Source organism: Episyrphus balteatus, chromosome 1 (genome assembly GCF_945859705.1).
Source record: "Episyrphus balteatus chromosome 1, idEpiBalt1.1, whole genome shotgun sequence".
Classification (NCBI taxonomy): domain Eukaryota; kingdom Metazoa; phylum Arthropoda; class Insecta; order Diptera; family Syrphidae; genus Episyrphus; species Episyrphus balteatus.
The window spans coordinates 127,566,609-127,584,673 of NC_079134.1; the positions used below are offsets into that span (position 1 = coordinate 127,566,609).

Sequence of the window (18,065 nt, forward strand, 5' to 3'; positions counted from 1 at the left end):
GGCATGGTGGCTCTTGGTGGTAGCACAATATTATGGAAGAAGATTACGCGCTCCGTTTGAAAACCTCTCATAGAGCCTTCAAAGTCACAGAGAGATAGTTTTTAGAGGCAACCAAGTAGTAAATTGTTTTCAGCAAGTAATTATTCAATAGTCGCCTTTGAAAATTTCCTTTTTTTTCACCCTCTCTCTTGTTTCACAGAGGGTTTCTTTTGTTTTCGAATAAAATAGTTTATTGCTCCATCGCATTGCGTCCAGTAAATTCATCTAATTTTTTTGTAATTTATTCAAAGTGAAAAGTTTGGTTTTTGTCTTGAAGATGATTTATGTGGTGAAAACTATTCTAGAAACTTTAAAAATGTTTCTATATTCACAGAATTAAATGGTTTATTTCGAGTGAAATATAAATTAATAAGAATAAATACCACACGAAAAAGAAATAAGTGTGAAATAAATGGGAAGGCATCTTTAGAATAAGGTCCGGATACTTTAAAATTTATTCAATCGTTCATTTATTTTTGATGAAAATCATAATAAATGTCGCGTTCGCTTTATCAGTATGAAACAAACATATTACACAGCTAGTCCGTCTTACTCATTTACACTAATTTAAAGCTTTTCAGTTTCCTAGAAACCAAATCGGTTCTTGCAAAAAATCATGTAGCGACTCATAAAACGTAAAAATATTAGATAAATTTAAATTTAACGCTATGTTATAAATAGGGTTGTAAAAAATCATTTTTTTACAATGCATTTGTTTTAAATTACAAATTTGAAAAAAATATTAGGTGAAAAAAAAATTTGTTTGCAATCAAAAATAAAATGCACTACTGGGGTCGCACGTACTTGATCTTATGGTAAAAGTGGATTTTATCTTAAAGTTAAAAAAAAGAAGTTGTCTGTAAAGCCGGTTTACGGACGATGATTTTACGTGATAACGTCGTCAGAAAACAGGTTATGTGCTTTTGTTTAAAATGAGTCAATTGAAGCGTTTACTTTTTACTTCAAACAATCATAATTTACAAGAAAAAGCTAAAAAAAATACCTTTTTTATTTTCTCAATATATTAATTTTTTTATTTAAAAAAGCGTACAAAAAATTATGCAATTTAAAAGCCAACTATTTCTTCTTAAGAATAAAACAATTTTTAAATTTTTACAATGCGCAAAAAGTATAAAAATAATTTATTGAAAACAATCATTTTCATCAAAAAAAGTAAAAAAAAAACATGAATTTTTATCTTCTCACATCATTAATTCCATTTTTTTTCCCTTAAAACCTATACAAAATTTTAAACCATCTGAAAGCTTATTGTCTTAGCTCAAAATATATATTTCGATCAGGTCTATGAGACATCTACAAAAAGAGATAGAACTTTTTGAACTCGATCAAATTTCATTAAAAAAGCGAAAAAAAACATTTATTTTTATGTTCTCAGGCTATGGAATCAATTTTTTTGTTTAACAACCTATACAAAATATATACCATGTTAAAGCTTATTATTTCACCTTTCATATTACGTATCAAACTCATTTCAAAGATGCCTACAAGAGAAGTTAGAATTTTTTAAAGTCAACCATGTCGAATTTCCAGACTGAGATTACGAACAGAACAGATCTCCACTGGTGTTTTGAGGTTTTTCGCAAGTTTCTTGATTTAACATTGTGTAGCTTGTAGTAGTCTACCTTTATGTGTTATATACCAAATGAAAGGTAATTGTATCAGGATGCTCATAAAAGTTTAATAAAATTTCTATCTGCTCTTGGTCAAAAGTTAAAACCTGTTGAATTCTAAAATTTTATTTTACCGTTATCTCAAAATTGTGTTTACGAAAATGATTGAAACTGAGCACACATATAGTCGTAGTCATGGTCTATCATTACTTCATTTACTTTATTCCTGTATCTATTAAAGAAAACAAGATAAAAAAAAACGATGAAAATCGGTTAAAAACGGTCAAAAAACGTGTTTTTTAAAAACTTGTTTCTTCCGTTATTCAGTCAAAACTCACTAAACGGTTCCAAGTTCTTGCACATGTATGCATAAGGCCAATACATGTCCTATAAGTTTGAGATTTTTTGAACGCTAAAAAAAAGCTAAAAATCAAAAATTTACCCAAAAATACCCCTAAAAACAAGGTGTTTTTCAAAAATTCATATTTCGAAACGCAGACTGTTGGAAAAAAATCCGTATCACACCCCTAATTTTTTTTCTCTCCTTTCACCTGGCATCTTTAGAATTGTCAAAAAAAAATTTCTTTACCCAAAATCATAATTTTGTCATAGCCCCAACACGTGTACAACGTTCAAACAAAACGTTATAGCTTACTTTCAAATTTTTTTAGAATTTTTTCTTGAATTTAGTTATTCTTAAATAAATCTCATCTATCTATGGCAAAAAGAATCAACTCTCTACGACAACGCGTTTAGATTTTAGCCCAAATTTCATCTTTCCGTTTTACCGCTGTTTACCCTATTAAATGACGGAATTTTTAAAAATCCTTCAATTGGATTAAGCTTTAGGCTATTATCTTTCAAATAAGCTATAGAAGATTTTTGTATCTCTAATAGTTTTTTTTTTAATTTTGAGTTGAAATTTTTTGCCGCACTGCGAAAGTGCGAGAGTGTAACGTTAGAAAATGGCGTCACTTTTTTGTGGTGGCTGCCATGGTTCATCGATTTATAAGACGTTATCACGTCAAAAATTTTGATCTCGGTTATTTATGAAATATTCTCAACAATGTTATATTATATTTTTTAATATTCGTCAAATTTCTTACTACTACTGGCTATATTATATACTTATATGTATTAGCTATTTCAACTTTAATATTGATCCTAAAGTATGATCAAAAAATATGTAAGAAATTCGACGAATATTTTTTCAATGTAGAACATTTTTTATTTGCAATAAATATTTTTTTTTAATTTCAAATGCATTTTGATTTTTACCGACTTCAAATCGTCTGTAATTTTTTTTTTTTTTATGTTTGTTACCGCATAACTTTGGACTGAGTGAACCAATTTTGATAATTCTTTTTGCATTGGAAAGCTGGTGGCTGCAGTGTGGTTCCATTTCAATTTCGTTTAGTGATAGCCATAGAAACTATAACAAAAACCACAAAACCCTGTTTTGATCCATGGAAGTCGGTTTTGTTTTTTGATAAAAATGATTTATCAATTGATATTCTTCCAACACTGCTTATAAAACCTTAAACAAGCAAACAAAGGGAATTGTTTGCAATTTGGATTTCTGCGACAATTTGAAGTCCCGTTTTTGTACCTTTGCATGGCCAAAAACCTGCCACATACAAACTATTTCAAAAATTTGCTTAAAATACAAAAAGCTTTTAAATATTAACAATTCTTAAATAGTTTTGGATTTATTTAAAAATTTAGCAATTTTTTTTTTTTCATTTTTTGTCAAGTATAAAAGTCTCAAAGTATAAAAGTGCTCCACGTTATTCTTGCAAGGAAGTTTCTTGACTTTTTTCGAAATATGTTTCAGGACATTTGCCAGTGTTTTCCGCTCGTTTCTGCTGTTAGATCAATATTATTTAATTTTTCAAAATGAAAGGGTTTGCACCACTTACAAAAAATAGCCCAAGCATAAGTTTTCACAAAATAAAAGAAAGTTTGTAACATTTGGCAAGACGTGCTCTATCCTTTAATAACACTTTTTGAAGAAAGTTAATGTTCATCAAGTTAAAGTTTTCAATTTGAAAGTTTATATAGTTTCCTATCCATTTATGCTAATGTACCCAATACAAACTCCAAGTATTGTCCGAATAAACTATATTAACAAAAAAAAAACGCGTCGTTTCCTCTATTTAACTTTTGAACTTTTTTTTTTTTAAATATTTAATTCAATCGCAATTCTTTTTCTTCTCTTTGTTAACCAACCAATCCAAAGCAATAATATCCTTTTTTTATTTTCTTTTTCTCATTAATATTTTGAACATTTAATTTTATCCAACATTGTTTTTCTCACTTCAACTTTGTATCTTTTGTCTCCTTTTTTGTGAATATATATTTTTTTTATTTCATTTAAAAAAGGAAACTTTATATTATTTTCATAGAAGTTTGGGCTTGAAAAAATAAAAAAAAAAAAAAATATAATAAAAGTTCACCATTTTTGCTATTCAAAAAGGATATTCAATTTTGAAACTTTTTCCTTATCTAGCACATCGATGTTGGGAAAAGTTAAATTTACATAATACACTTTCGGAGGTCGAAATAGCTTCACTGAAATTCACTTTATAACAGTGGCGGAAAAACACTTAAGCAAAAGAGGACAAGGTTGGTTATTTCTTTTTTTTTTTAAGTATTGGTTTGATTTTATTGCTTTTTTTATATTCTTTAAATGGATTTATTTATTTTTTTTAATTGAAAAAATTGATATTCAAACATTTTCAATTATCTAGATGCTAAAGACCTTTATTTTTTATATCCTTAACTTTAACTTATCGGCTTACGTAGGTAGTATTATTGTGGTCCTTGAAATATCCTAAGATTCCACTTCGTTATGTTCTAAGTTGTTCATCAGAAGCAACAAATCCACTTTTTTTCTCTCTCTCCAATTACTATACAATCCTTTGAAGGATATTTTTTTTTTAAGCAATCCTCTTATACACGAATGAATAAGGTTCTTTTAAAGTATATTTTCAGTTGCTTGCTCGTTATCCTAATCGCCTTCAAGACACTCAGTTCAATATTCACTTTCTGTTTACAAGCATCTTCCGCCAGCTGCAATCTTTGGAAAAATACATCTTCAAAGACAGCTTGTGTTGTAGTTTTTGTATTTTTTGTTCCTTTTGGATGTTGTTCAGCAAATCCTTTGGAATATCAACTTAACTACGCTTCAACAGATTTTCTTCGTTAAATATCCAAAGTGAAACGAAATCAATTCACTTCTAAGCTCAATTTTAAGTGAATATCCGCTGCACTTGATGCATTTTGATAAAAAGAAGTTCATGTATTTAGAATTTATACAGTATTGTGGAGATATTTTGTTGTTTTTTTTTGAATTTTTTATAAATTCAAAGGACTTTTTAGTCCTAAGAAATTTTCTTGCACAGTTCTGTACATTATTTCCTATCGAAGGCAATTTTGTAAATTTTCTAAACAGCAAAATAAAAAAGGATGTTACTGATTTTCTCTGTACAATTTGAATATGTCTAGGTATTTCTTCTATATATACTTTTTTTTTGTATATAAAAATTCCACTTGAATGATAGCAAATTTGAAATTTTGTGCATCATTTGACACACAAGAAGAGGAAATTGTCTCTCTTTCTAAGTTTAAGCTTCTTTATTGACTTGACTACATTTTATGTATTTTCTTTGTTTTTATTGTTTTTTTTTTTTCATCCTAAACATTTTACAACAAAAAAAAAAAAAAAAAACAGTGAGTCCTTTAAGAATATTTGATATTTTTTTTACACGAAAGTATCTATGGAGGTAAGAGATTATGTGAAGAAAGAAAATCCCTCGAGATTGAAACAAGGTATTTCAATATACAAACACAAATACACATATAAGACAGTATCAGACATTCCTAAGGATGGGAAGTAGTCTAAGATTGAATGGTGCTTACTCCGCGCATCCTGTTTTTATCATCCATTTGACTGATTTAAATTTCAAGATTTTTGAAGTTGCTGTTTTTTTTTTCTGTTCGTTATTTGTTGTTGTTGATATTATATTCGAATCTTTAATCAATTCGATGGAACTTTTGACAACGCACTTGAGGAATTCATCATTCATCATGTTATTTATGCTCAGTACAGTGGTATTGAAATGTGAAAGAACATCAGTTCGATTTTTCGAATTTAACGTTCAAACGTTTGTTTTGTCCAAAGTTCTCGTTTAAGAAAAAAAAAAAAATTGGCGAAAAAGCAATTTTTTTTGGACAATTCATAAACCTTCAATCTTACTAAAATTGTTTGAAAATCATCTTATTTAAAAAAAAAATTATTGAATTTTTCATTCTCAGATCGCTAATTTTTAACATACAATATAAAAAACAAAAAAAAACTTCAATAGGAACTATCGAATAATTTGAACTATCGATAGTTAGTAACTGAATGATTTGAACTATCGAATAGTTCATTCATTTATTCATTCGAATAAAAACTATAGAATAAAACTATCGAACAAACTATCGAATAAAACTATCGAAAAAAAACTATCGAACAAACTATCGAATAAAATATATCGTATAAAAAAACTATTCAAATGAAAAAACTATCGTTTAAGAAAACTATTTGAATGAAAAAACTATCGTACAAAAAAATATTCGAATGAGAAAACTATCGAATAAGAATAATGTTCAAAAGAAAATACTATCAAATAAAAAAAAAAAACTATTTTAATGACAAAACTATCGTATAAAAAAAACTATTTGAATGAAAATTGTAACTAAACTATCGAATGAAAAAACTATTCGAATGAAAATAGTAACTAAATGAATGAATGATTAAAAACTATCGAATGAATGAATATTTTAAAACTATCGATAGTTTGATAGTTTTTATTCGATAGTTCCCATCACTACTCATAACACAACCTTTGAAAAATAAAAAAAAATTAATGAAAATCTTTGTTTTTTTTCAAAAGGTTCTTACTAATATGGATTTTTCAATTAAATTTTGAGCGAAATTCTAAATACGTACAAAAAAAATGGGAAACACATACAATTTAAACAACTAAAAAATCTGAATCTAAATAATATTACTTGATTTGTTATTTGTTAACAAAAGAAAACAATGTAGTTTCAAATACATATTAGCGTACCATGACCAGGGTTCGGACTTCAGTTACAAAATTTCGAAGCAAATTTGAAAAAAAAGTGAAGTAGATCCAAAATTTCGGAAGTAGATTTTAAAATTAAACTTTCAGAACATTTATTTACAAAAATTATTTTTTAACAAAATAATTTTTCTTTACTGTTTTTATTATGATCTTTTCCAAAAAACCTTTCTCATCTAGTGGTTGTGACGGTGCTTTGGGGTAAAACGGTTAATATAGCATAATCTAACAAATTTTTGATCAATAATTCTTCAAAATCAGTCAAAATTACTTTGATAAACTTTATTTATGTTTTGAATTCGAAGAATAATTGACCTCCATTCATCTTTTGAGATTTCAGTTGAGCCTTATTTCTCAATGCCTCGACCAGATTTAAAATTGAAGTTAAATCCCTTTCTCTAAATTTATTATTTGAAAAATATTTTTCAATCAAGGAATAGAAGTAGATCCTGAAAAAGAGAAGTAGGGAAGTAGATTTTATTTTTTTCACTTCGATCGAAGTAAAGTCGGAACCCTGACCATAACTATTAACAGGATATAATCGTCAAACATTTTACGGACCTTGAATCTGCCATAAAGGTTAAAAATCTTTAAAAAAAACGTGAAATTCCCGTAATTTTGATGGAGTAATAGTCAGTAATAGTCAGAATTTAATCAGACTTAGAGCCGTTTGCTCAAACGAAACCAAAGAATTTAAGTGACAGTTTACGCTGAGAAAAAAGTAGGAAATAAGAATTTATGTTCTACCTACTTAAATTATTTAAGTTTCGTTTCAGCAAGTGGCCCTTAGGAATCAAACGATTTTTAAGGTGTCTTTCTATTTCAGTATAAAAATACCGCTACTTTCGTCAAACTTCTTTAAAATTAACTGGTATTGTAACTTGTTTAGAAATTCTTGTAAAGTTTAAAGTCAGTAGTAAAAATGTAAAAGACTAACTTTAGGTTAGTCTTTCACATTAAAATTAATTTTTTGACTAAAATATTCGTGTCTTGCATTTTATATTTTGATGGAAACTTTGAGTCCTATATCCTTTTATGCAATAACTACAGATTGTCAAAACCTTTACGTAAAAGTTCTAAATTCCATACTTAACCCTCTGTCGGCACACGGGTGCGAATTTGGCACGACAAAAATGAAAAAATTACAATTTTTCAAAAAAGTGGGTATAAAAAAGTCTCTTTATAATGGTGTAAATACATTTTTTTTTTAATTGTAAAAACAATATTCGAATTCCTCGGAAAATTCTACATTAATTTCATACAAGTTTTCTTTATAAAATATGAGACATAAAAAAGTTCTAGCGACATGAAAAAGTAGAAGCCAAATTCGCATCCGTGTCACAAAAAAGAGGTGTGCCTACAGAGGGTTAATTATGTGACTTTATTTTTAAATAATAAATAGCACTTATTTATTAATTCATCAACACATTAGAACCAAAATATCAAAAAACTCAATTTTTAATTTTCAAAAATTTTAATTTTTAAACCAAAAAACAAAGTTTTTCAAAGTTTTATTTTTGATTTATATTAAAGCTATATGGTAGAAATTCGAAATAGAAAAAAAAACTGCTTTATATGGCCGTTATCGTCATCAAAATATAGACCTTCCTAATTTTTAACAAAATTGTTGAAACCTTTTTTTTTGAGAAAATTATACTTTTCTAAAATTGGTTTATGACAGGGTCCTTTATTTTTTGTCCTGTATTCCAAAATATCTGTTGTATATCCTAAAACTACTACAAACTTTGTTTGAAGAAAATCGACCCATATCCGTTTAAGCTGCACGACTTGCATTAGCTACTTTTTCGCACGGTCACCTTGGCGTATACGTATCATTTTTTTTTTCTATTGACAAAATTTAAAATGTTAATACAAAATTCTCTATTACAATTTTAATGTAAACCAGGGTCAAAGAGCATCTAGAAATCATGTTGACCTCCTTGAAATTATTATTTCACCAGATTAAAAAAGCCTTAACCTTTGAAAATCTTTGCACTTTTTTACAATTTAAAGTGCTTCCGTTTATGCTCTCGGATTATGCATATATAATTATATTTAAAATGAAATTATAAAAGTGCCATTATAATCTTTGAAGCATTATAATAAATGTTAACATTTCTTTAAGCATAATAAACTCAGATTTCTTCCATTACTTTCAAATTAAAATCAAAGAGAAAAAAATAAAAAAATTACTGTTTTGTCGCATTTGAAAAACAGAAACTTCCAAAAGGAACACATTTATCATATTATTCTGAAGTAGGTACCTAAAACTTTCGTTCTCCAGTGTTTGCCCTTTTTATCTGTGTAAAGAAATTTCATTTTTAATATCTTACAATAACCATTCCATCATACTCAGCGCTAGCAAAAAAAAAAAAACTTACCGGTACGCTATTTATTTTTGCACGAAATGGAAAATTTATCTATGAAAATAAAACAAGAAGTGTAAAGTAAGGAGACGAAGAAAAAAAATAATAATACGCAAAGGACATAGTAAAAATCCTTATTTTATGAAAATGAAAATATGCCATGAGGGGATAGGAAGAGGTAACCCACCCCTTTAACAAAGTATACTTAGCAGGCCGGTGAATAAGTTGGCAACCGAAGAGTCAACAAGCATTCATTCGTATCGTTCGTATAAACCAGTTGCGCGTTATTCTTCTTTCGTCGATCGTAGATTACCCCCAAGACGAACAACATACGAGGAATAGAAGGCAAACAACCCCTCTGCCTGACAGAATTATGCATGTTCGACGAATAGGAGAAGCTTTGGATTTCGTGTGTTTCCTTTTTTATATTCCCATTCAACGGCTCCCTTGAACCTCATCCATGTCTGCTTTTTATGTTCCTACATGCCCTCCCTTTTCTTGAAGTTTGTATTTTTTTTTTCCATTCATTTGCAACCTTTTGACTTTGTCAGGAAGCACAGATATACACGAACTGTCAAGAAGTCATAACAATTTTCCTTTTTGATGACTTCAGACTGTCGTCGGTCGCCCCGTGTCGTCATCGTTGTAATGTTGCCACGTCAGTGTGGTGGCCTTTTTCAAGGAATAACGCAAGCAATCCCCCAATGGTTCCTCTATAAACATGGGATAAAGGTTGCTCATGATGGTGTGTGGGGGCCATGTATAGTGATAGTCACAAGTTGCAAGTTGTTGTCTATTAGATGTGGAGAGAGGTCGAGTCGAGTCGAAAACATAGATGATGATGATTTTTCAAGGCATATCGCCAAAGATTCTTTGTCAATGAGGAGGGTATAAAACAGGAGTTTTTATCCTGATGGAAAATATCGATCGATGAAATTTTAGTCAACATTCAGCCAACAACCAGCCCTTTTGAAGGATTTCTGGCGAACGAGCGTATTTCCTGCGTATAGAAAGGGAGGGTGGTAGTGACTGTCTGTTTTATATTTTATTTTTTTTTTTTATTTTCTTATGATTCTTATTTTCTTTTGTAATTTCCCCTGTAGGTGCTTTGTTTTGTCAAGAAATGTGTGTATTCTTTGTTGATGAAAGTGAAAATGTTTTATTTGAAAATTTTGTACATTTTCACTTCTTATTAAGTTCATAGATGGAAGCAAAAGAATGTACTTTTGTTATATAAAAAAATATATCTACTCCTATTGTGACTTGAATTGTTTCAATTAAATTTTATTTAAAATGATGAAAAGAAAAAGAAAGGAGAAGGATATGATAATAGAGAGAACAACAGAGATGATGATGGAATTTGATGTTGTCAATTTATGTTGTTCGTTTATGATAGAAACTAAGTAATTGAAAGCGATTTTTTGTTGGTTTTATTGTTTTTGTAGGAAAAGAAAAGATTTTGAAAATTTTTAATAATAGCTAGGTGGAACAAATTGTTTGCTTTAAATTGTTAAGATAATTACTAAACCTTTTCTAAACCATGTATAAGTTTTGGAGTGCAGCAGTTTTGAATACTACAAGATTCATATGTAGCACAAAGAAGTCAATATGCACCTTTCATAGGTCCCCGGGACATAAGGACCGAAAGCAAAGTTTGCAAATTTATTGGTTAGTCGAAATACCATCGTGGAAAAATATAAACAAATGTAGGTATAAAGTGAAAGTTTAATAATTGAAATTTGTGATTGATAACCGATATGAGTTCTTATCAGGGTGAAGCGGGAAAAAAATTCTCACATGCATATCTCTTTAATTTGTACAACCCACGGGAGAATTTATTTTGAGGTGTGCAAATAAAAATTGGCGCGATTCGCATGTGAGAATTTTTTTTCCGTTTCGGGTTTACCGAGTTATAACACAAGCATCAGTTTGGAACAAAAATAACTAATTCTTTGAAAATTTGGAATGATATACAAATTATATTGAAATTATTTGGCACAAATGAAGCCAAACGAGGCACAAATGAAACCAAATGTTGAAAATTGGCTTTATTTCTCTTTTGAAAACTAGAACTATGCCAATTTTTGAAAAGCTGCCTTATTTCACTTGGGTGTATTTAATGGCAAGAAAAAATAATCTTTTTGATTACTCAGTACCTATATGAACATTTATAGTAAAAATATGTATATAAAATAGTTGTTATTCTATTCGGGGCTTATGTCCCATTTTCGACAAAAAAAATTTAGGACTTCTGTCTCAGTAGGGTGGGATATAACGAAATCGATTCGGGACTTATAATCCAGTAAAGTTGGACATTAGGCCCGAAAAAAATTCGGGGCTTGTGTATCGGGGACTTATGTCCCTGCGCCTCCGTCGGAGCGGAAAATTTTACGATTTCATATGAATCATGCTTCGAGGTGTGCTTCCGATAGGTAAAAATTCTCCGATTCGTATGAAATCTGTTAAATTTTCGTTCCGACAAATACCTCGCTAGGACCGATTGTTTTTTTTGTTTCATAAATTTCACGGTGGATGGACATCAATTAGTTCAAAGTAGCGAAAAAATTTCTTTATTTTTTGCCGATTCTTTTTCAACTGCTTAGTTTCCCAGTACAATTCGTAAATGGATATAAAATAAATTATACTACTATCAAAGGAAATGTTAGACATGAAAATTTCACATTAAATCCGGGAGATGAAGAGAGTCACAGCAAATCTAAAAAAAATAGGGAAATTATTTCTCAATATTTTCTATTAAACTACATTTCCCGAATAATAACCACCCTAATGTACGTATACCATTAAAATTCTTGAAGAATGAAGTATTTTAAGAAAAAAAAAAAATTTAATCTTTCTTATGTATAAAAAAATTGGTAGGTTTGCCTTAAAAAAGAAAATACTGATTGACACATAAAAACATAGTTTTGATAAAATTCATTTTTCTGTTTTCAAAAATTTGATTTTTCAAAAAAATAAAATTTTAACCTCTTTTTAAATTCAAAATTTTTATTGTTTTGGAATAAAAAAAAATTAATATAAGAGTTACTTAAAAGTTTTTGTACAAAAATTTTAGTTTTTTCAGATTTTTATTTTGACACAAGATGGGGGCCCAAGAGGGTTAAAGTTTTTTATCATTTGAAATAGGTATGTGCTGACTTATGAGGCCATTTTTTTAAATATAGACTTCAATCAAAATTTTTTGATGAGGTTTTTGCCTACATTAAACAAAGTTTTCAGAAAGTTATAACCCCTTTTTTTAGGACCAGGTTTTTAATCAGGGCATGCATGGTTTTTTTAGGTATATTAAAGCAAGCATGTTTTATTAAAACAAGCATATGAAATAGCATGAAAAATAAAATACAACAAAAAAAAAAAACATGTATGTCCTGACTAAACCACTGGTCCCAGAAAAATGGTTTATACCTTTTTGAAAACGTTGTTTAATTTTGATTGAAGTCTATATCTAAAAAAATGGGCTCATAAGTCAACGCATACCTATTTCAAATGATAAAAAACTTTAACCCATTTGGGGTGCCATCTAGTGTCAAAATCAGAAAAAATTAGACGATTTTTTTTAATTATTTAGAAACAATTTTTCCACTTAGGAACTTGATTTTCGAAAGAAAAACCTAAATAACGAACGCCCTAATGTACACATAATTGTATACCATAGATTTCAAGGAACAATATAATGTGTAGTTGGATTTTAATTTTTGCGCTGTGGAAAGTAAACGTCTGAAGAGATTTTTGAGAGGGAATGCTCAAGCATTTACTTCAGTATTTCCACAATTTATATGCATGAAATAAAATTTGGTTAAGTTTGTGCTTATTCTTCAAGTTATGAGTAGCCCAGGCCCCAAGGGGCACAAGGCTTTTTTTTTTATAATTAACGCGCACTAAAGGGAGTTAAATACCCTTAATATGTTAAACACAGTGCAAGCTTCAGGAAAATAGGGAGGGATTTAAAAGGAGAAACCGATGCACATTAGTTTTAAAGCTCTGGACATTAAAATGGCAGGGAAAAACAGAGGCGGGTAATATATTCCACATTCGTGTGTTGCGGCTAAAGAAAGAATCTCTGTATTTGACGGTACGTCCGAAGTTGGGCTCAAGGGCAAACTGATGAGCATTCTTAGAAGCGCGAGTATTACGGTTAAATTTTTTCAGGGGAGGAATGCAACTAGCTATTTCATCTGAACATTGTTTATAAAAATAGCGATAAAACAAGGAGAGACATGACACATTACGTCGGTGGTCTAGGGACGCAATTGTCTCAGTTATCGATCTATCATCTAACATTTTGAAAGCACGTTTTTGTATTCTGTCCAAGAAACTCAAATACGTTATCGGAGCACCTGCCCTGATGTGACAATTGTATTCAAGTTTTGGTCGAATGTAAGCTTTATAGATTACAGCTAGATCAGAAGATGAGAAGAATTTCTTGCATCTTCGGAGAAAACCTAAACATTTCGCAGCGTTTTTGGCGACATCGAATATGTGTTCGTTCCACAGAAAGTGGTTTGTTACACTCATACCGAGAATGGAAAGTTTCTTAGTTCCGTTTTAATGATAGTAAGCAGCATTGTGTTTTTGATGCATTAAATATTACACGATTTCTTATTCCCCATTGAACAATGCTGTCAAGATCAGAATTTAATTAGCTTATCATATTTTGTCGTTGAAGTTCCACATCCACATCTTGAAAGGATGTAAATAGTATTTATAGTTTTAAACATAATTTTTTGAAAATATCTAAATGAATGGAATACCAATAGATATATTCTTAATAAAAAAAAGACAGAATATTTTTAAAAGTCAGTATTAGTTTGTATCTATTAAAAAAAATTCCAAATTCGGTTTGGCCACTATAGCTCTCACGGCCTCAACTGACTCAACTGATTCAAAAATAAGCCTAAGTAACTTGATTCCACAACAGAAACCGTTTCACGAACACTTGATGTCAGAATTGTATCAGAAATCCTTTGTTCTTATTGCAGATGTTATTTTTTTTTATTAAATTAATTAAAGTTCTTAACTAAATTTTCAAAAAAGGTAGGAAATTCAGTTCATTGATACCACCATATGAGAACCTACTATATCCTCCAATACTTCATTATCAACTCAAATTGATAAATATCTAAAGCTGTTGGTTGTCATATAAATTTAATTAAACACCTCGCAACAAATATGTGTATTCTATAAAATATGAATTTCTCATTACCACAATCCCACATTCGTACATATAAAATCGCCACTATGGCTTCCTGGTATACATATATATCTAAGGAAAGGGACCATCATCATCATTCAACGTTGCCACCAGCTTATTACAACTTCCATTCAACTAGATACACGTCGCGCCTGTAACTACCTTGCAACAAACAACCCACGGTCGCGCTGATATGGTAAAGAGCCCTATCTAGCGTTCTAGCATCCATCTCTACCATACCAAAAAGTGACTCTCTCGAGTGTATCGTGTATCATAAAAACCACACTTACCCACATTACACGTCATGTTTTTGACACCATTCGATGCCAGGAAACAGGGTATAAGGTACGTTGTAAAGCAAACTGCATGTGTAGCTGATGCAATACAAACACCCTGCTCCTGGCTCAAATGTCGGATGTAAACAAAAAATTTAAAAAAAAAAAAAAAAAAATACAAATTTGTATTTTTTGTCGCAAGTTATCGTTGGCAGGCATCGCGCACCTTCATATATTTAAATTAATTCACCGCAGAGTTGTAAACGAGCGAGACTTTCAGTTCACTGAATCATCGTGTGCAAAACGGATGCAAACTATACAGCCGAGATGCAAGTTGTTGCAATGCAACCAACCAGCAACTTACTTATACTGTCAGTGTAACCTAGGCCTTAAAATGAAGGTGGTTTAGTTGATAGGTACATAGGAATAAGATCTGTCTGCATATAGTGGAAGCTGTGATGCTCATATTGTGTTGCACAAATTGTGTGTATACGAACCACGCAGATCTTACGATGGTAAAGTATCAAAACACACGGATCTCTTCGAGTGCACCTTTTATAAAGTATCTACAAGTCTAATGATTATCTTTGATTTGAGGTTATACTCAACGTGTATCCTTTTTTTTCTGTTTTTTGTTTGCAATTGATGGTGAAAATTAGATGTCTGTTGATTAAACAGGAAGTTAACGTAAATGAATGACGTGGCGGTTGCGGCGCTAAGTTTTATTTATGGTTGCCGCACTTAACTTGAAACGGCTTGAGCAAGTAAATATGTATAAATTTCTCTTTCATTTTCATAAAATTAAATCAAAGGATTAGACAGAAAAGATCAACGACTTGCCTTGGTAAAATCAACGGGTTATTATGTTCAATTTAACAAATTCTCGTGGAATTAAAAAAAGTTGCTAGTTTGACAAATTATCCGACAAAATTTACGTTATGCACTCGTAAGATCAACTAGTTATCTCTGTTAAATCAACAAGATGTCGTGGAAAATCAACAATTTTTCGAGTTAAATTGACTAGATTTTTTTTTATTCAATAAAAAACGCAATAATCAGTTGTTTTTTTTTTTTTCAAATAATATAAAAGTACATTATCAACTCAAACTGATAAATATCTAAAATATGTTATATTTAACGAATTCTCTTGAAACGAAAAAATTTGCTAATTTGACAAATTATCCGACAAAATTGACAGTATTTTTTCGTAAGATCAACTAGTTATCTCAGTTAAATCAACAATATGATGTGGTAAAATCAACAATTTTTCAAGTTAAATTGACTAGTTTTTTCTATTTAATAAGAAAGGCAAAAATCAGTTGTTTTTTTTTAATAACATAGAAGTACATTATCAACTCAAACTGATATATAAATGTTCAATTTAACAAATTCTCTTGGAACAAAAAAGTTGCTAATTATCCGACAAAATTAACGTTATGCTCTTGTAAGATCAATTAGTTATCTCAGTTAAATCAACAAGATGGCGTGGTAAAATCAACAATTTTTCTAGTTAAATTGACTAGATTTTTTTTTTATTCAATAAAAACGCAATAATCAGTTGTTTGTTTTTAATAACATAGAAGTACATTATCAACTCAAACTGATAAATATCTAAAGTACATAAATGTTCAATTTAACAAATTCTCTTGGAACAAAATTAACGTTATGCTCTCGTAAGATCAACTAGTTATCTCAGTTAAATCAACAAGATGTGGTGGTAAAATCAACAATTTTTTGAGTTGAATTGACTAGTTTTGTTTTTTATTCAATAAAAAAGGCAATCATCAGTTGTTTTTTTTTTTTTTTAATAATATAGAAGTACATTATCAACACAAACTGATAAAAATAAATATCTAAAATATGTTCAGTTTAACAAATTCTCTTGAAACGAAAAAATTTGCTAATTTGACAAATTATTCGACAAAATTGACAGTATTTTTTCGTAAGATCAACTAGTTATCTCAGTTAAATCAAAAATATACCATGGTAAAATTAACAATTTGTCGAGGTAAATTGAATATTTGCTTTCTTAAAACAATATATCGCAAAACAAAGGTAGTAGTCATTTTTTTTTCAATTACATAGAAGAAATCATAACAAATGAATCAACAAAATTGGTAACCATAAATAAAATTTCAAACTCAATTAGAGCAGGATAGATATAACAATGACATTGTTCCTTCCACCAAAAAAAAAAAAATCAAACTTTAATATCTGCACTCAGGTGTTCCCGAAACATGTCCGATGCACACACATGTGCGAACACATATGTGCTGACATCATCAAGCTTACAATCATGATTTACTCCGAACGATTTTCATGGCCAGCTACCCTTTGGAAAAGCAAGCCAGTCAGTGCCAAGGCAACCAAGTCATCAAGCCAGAGCCAGTGCTCTGCTAGCTCAGCCATGCATGCGGTACTCAATCATCGTATATGCAAAACGATCTCTATATGAGAATTTATTGCCCGTTGATGTGTCGTATGCACTGAGCCATTATTTATTGCTCTCCAAAGGAAGACGATGACGACGTTGGTCGTCGTAGTAGTCGGTCGTTGTTCATATAGAAGGAATAAAGAAAAGGTAAGGTACATTATAGCATGACTATAGTAGACCACAAGGCAGGATATGTCTGTCGGGGTATTCTCGACAAGTAGACGCTTCACGCGACCTAAAATTCTCTCGAAACTCCTTCCATTTTTTTTTTTTTTCTAAATGTTTGTACCTACCTCCAGTCTCAGTCATCATAGTTTTACGAGAAATTTTGCATGAATTCATTTTCATTCTTGGCTCCTTTAGTTTATCCAGGACGAACGGACGACCGACGACGACGGACGGAAGAATAAGGAATAGTTTGAATATATACCGAGTATATCCTTGTTGTCGGACGAACGACCGACCGGTGTGAATGTGTGTCTTACATGATATCGTATAAGTTTTGAGGGCGATTTTTATTACTCCCATTATGTTGATGAGATTGTTATGGAAATTAGGTGATTTGACCAAAAAAAAAAAAAAAAAAAAAACGGTGGTAATGTGTGGTGAAGTGGGGGCATCTAGCAAAGTAGTATGTAAGTTGAATAGCTCTTATATAATATATTGCTGTGTGATGTGTGGCCCCGTAAGGTGCAATTCGATTTTAAAAATAAAAAAATGCTTTGTCGGAACAGAAGGGGTTTATGAATAATGTTACGCCTTTTCTGAATCAAAGGGATGAGTAATCACCAAAGTAAAGACCATAAAATGGTTTAAAAAAAATTGTGTTTTTAAATACATTATTCAAATTGTTGAACATTTTTTTTAAAGAGTTTTCAGTTTTTTGCATATGAATACTACAGGAAGCAGATTGGGAGGTGAGATATGGGTAACATTAAAGGTATTTTGTTTTAAACCGATTTTATATGAGCAGTTTTTC

The 18,065-nt window shown here is 30.1% G+C and overlaps 1 protein-coding gene across 4 annotated transcripts in view; it reads right to left on the reverse strand.

Annotated features, from left to right (window-relative positions):
- The window catches only part of LOC129906024 (roundabout homolog 2), a 323,929-nt gene that overhangs the window by 19,598 nt on the left and 286,266 nt on the right, over nt 1-18,065 (reverse strand). The window lies entirely within an intron of this gene.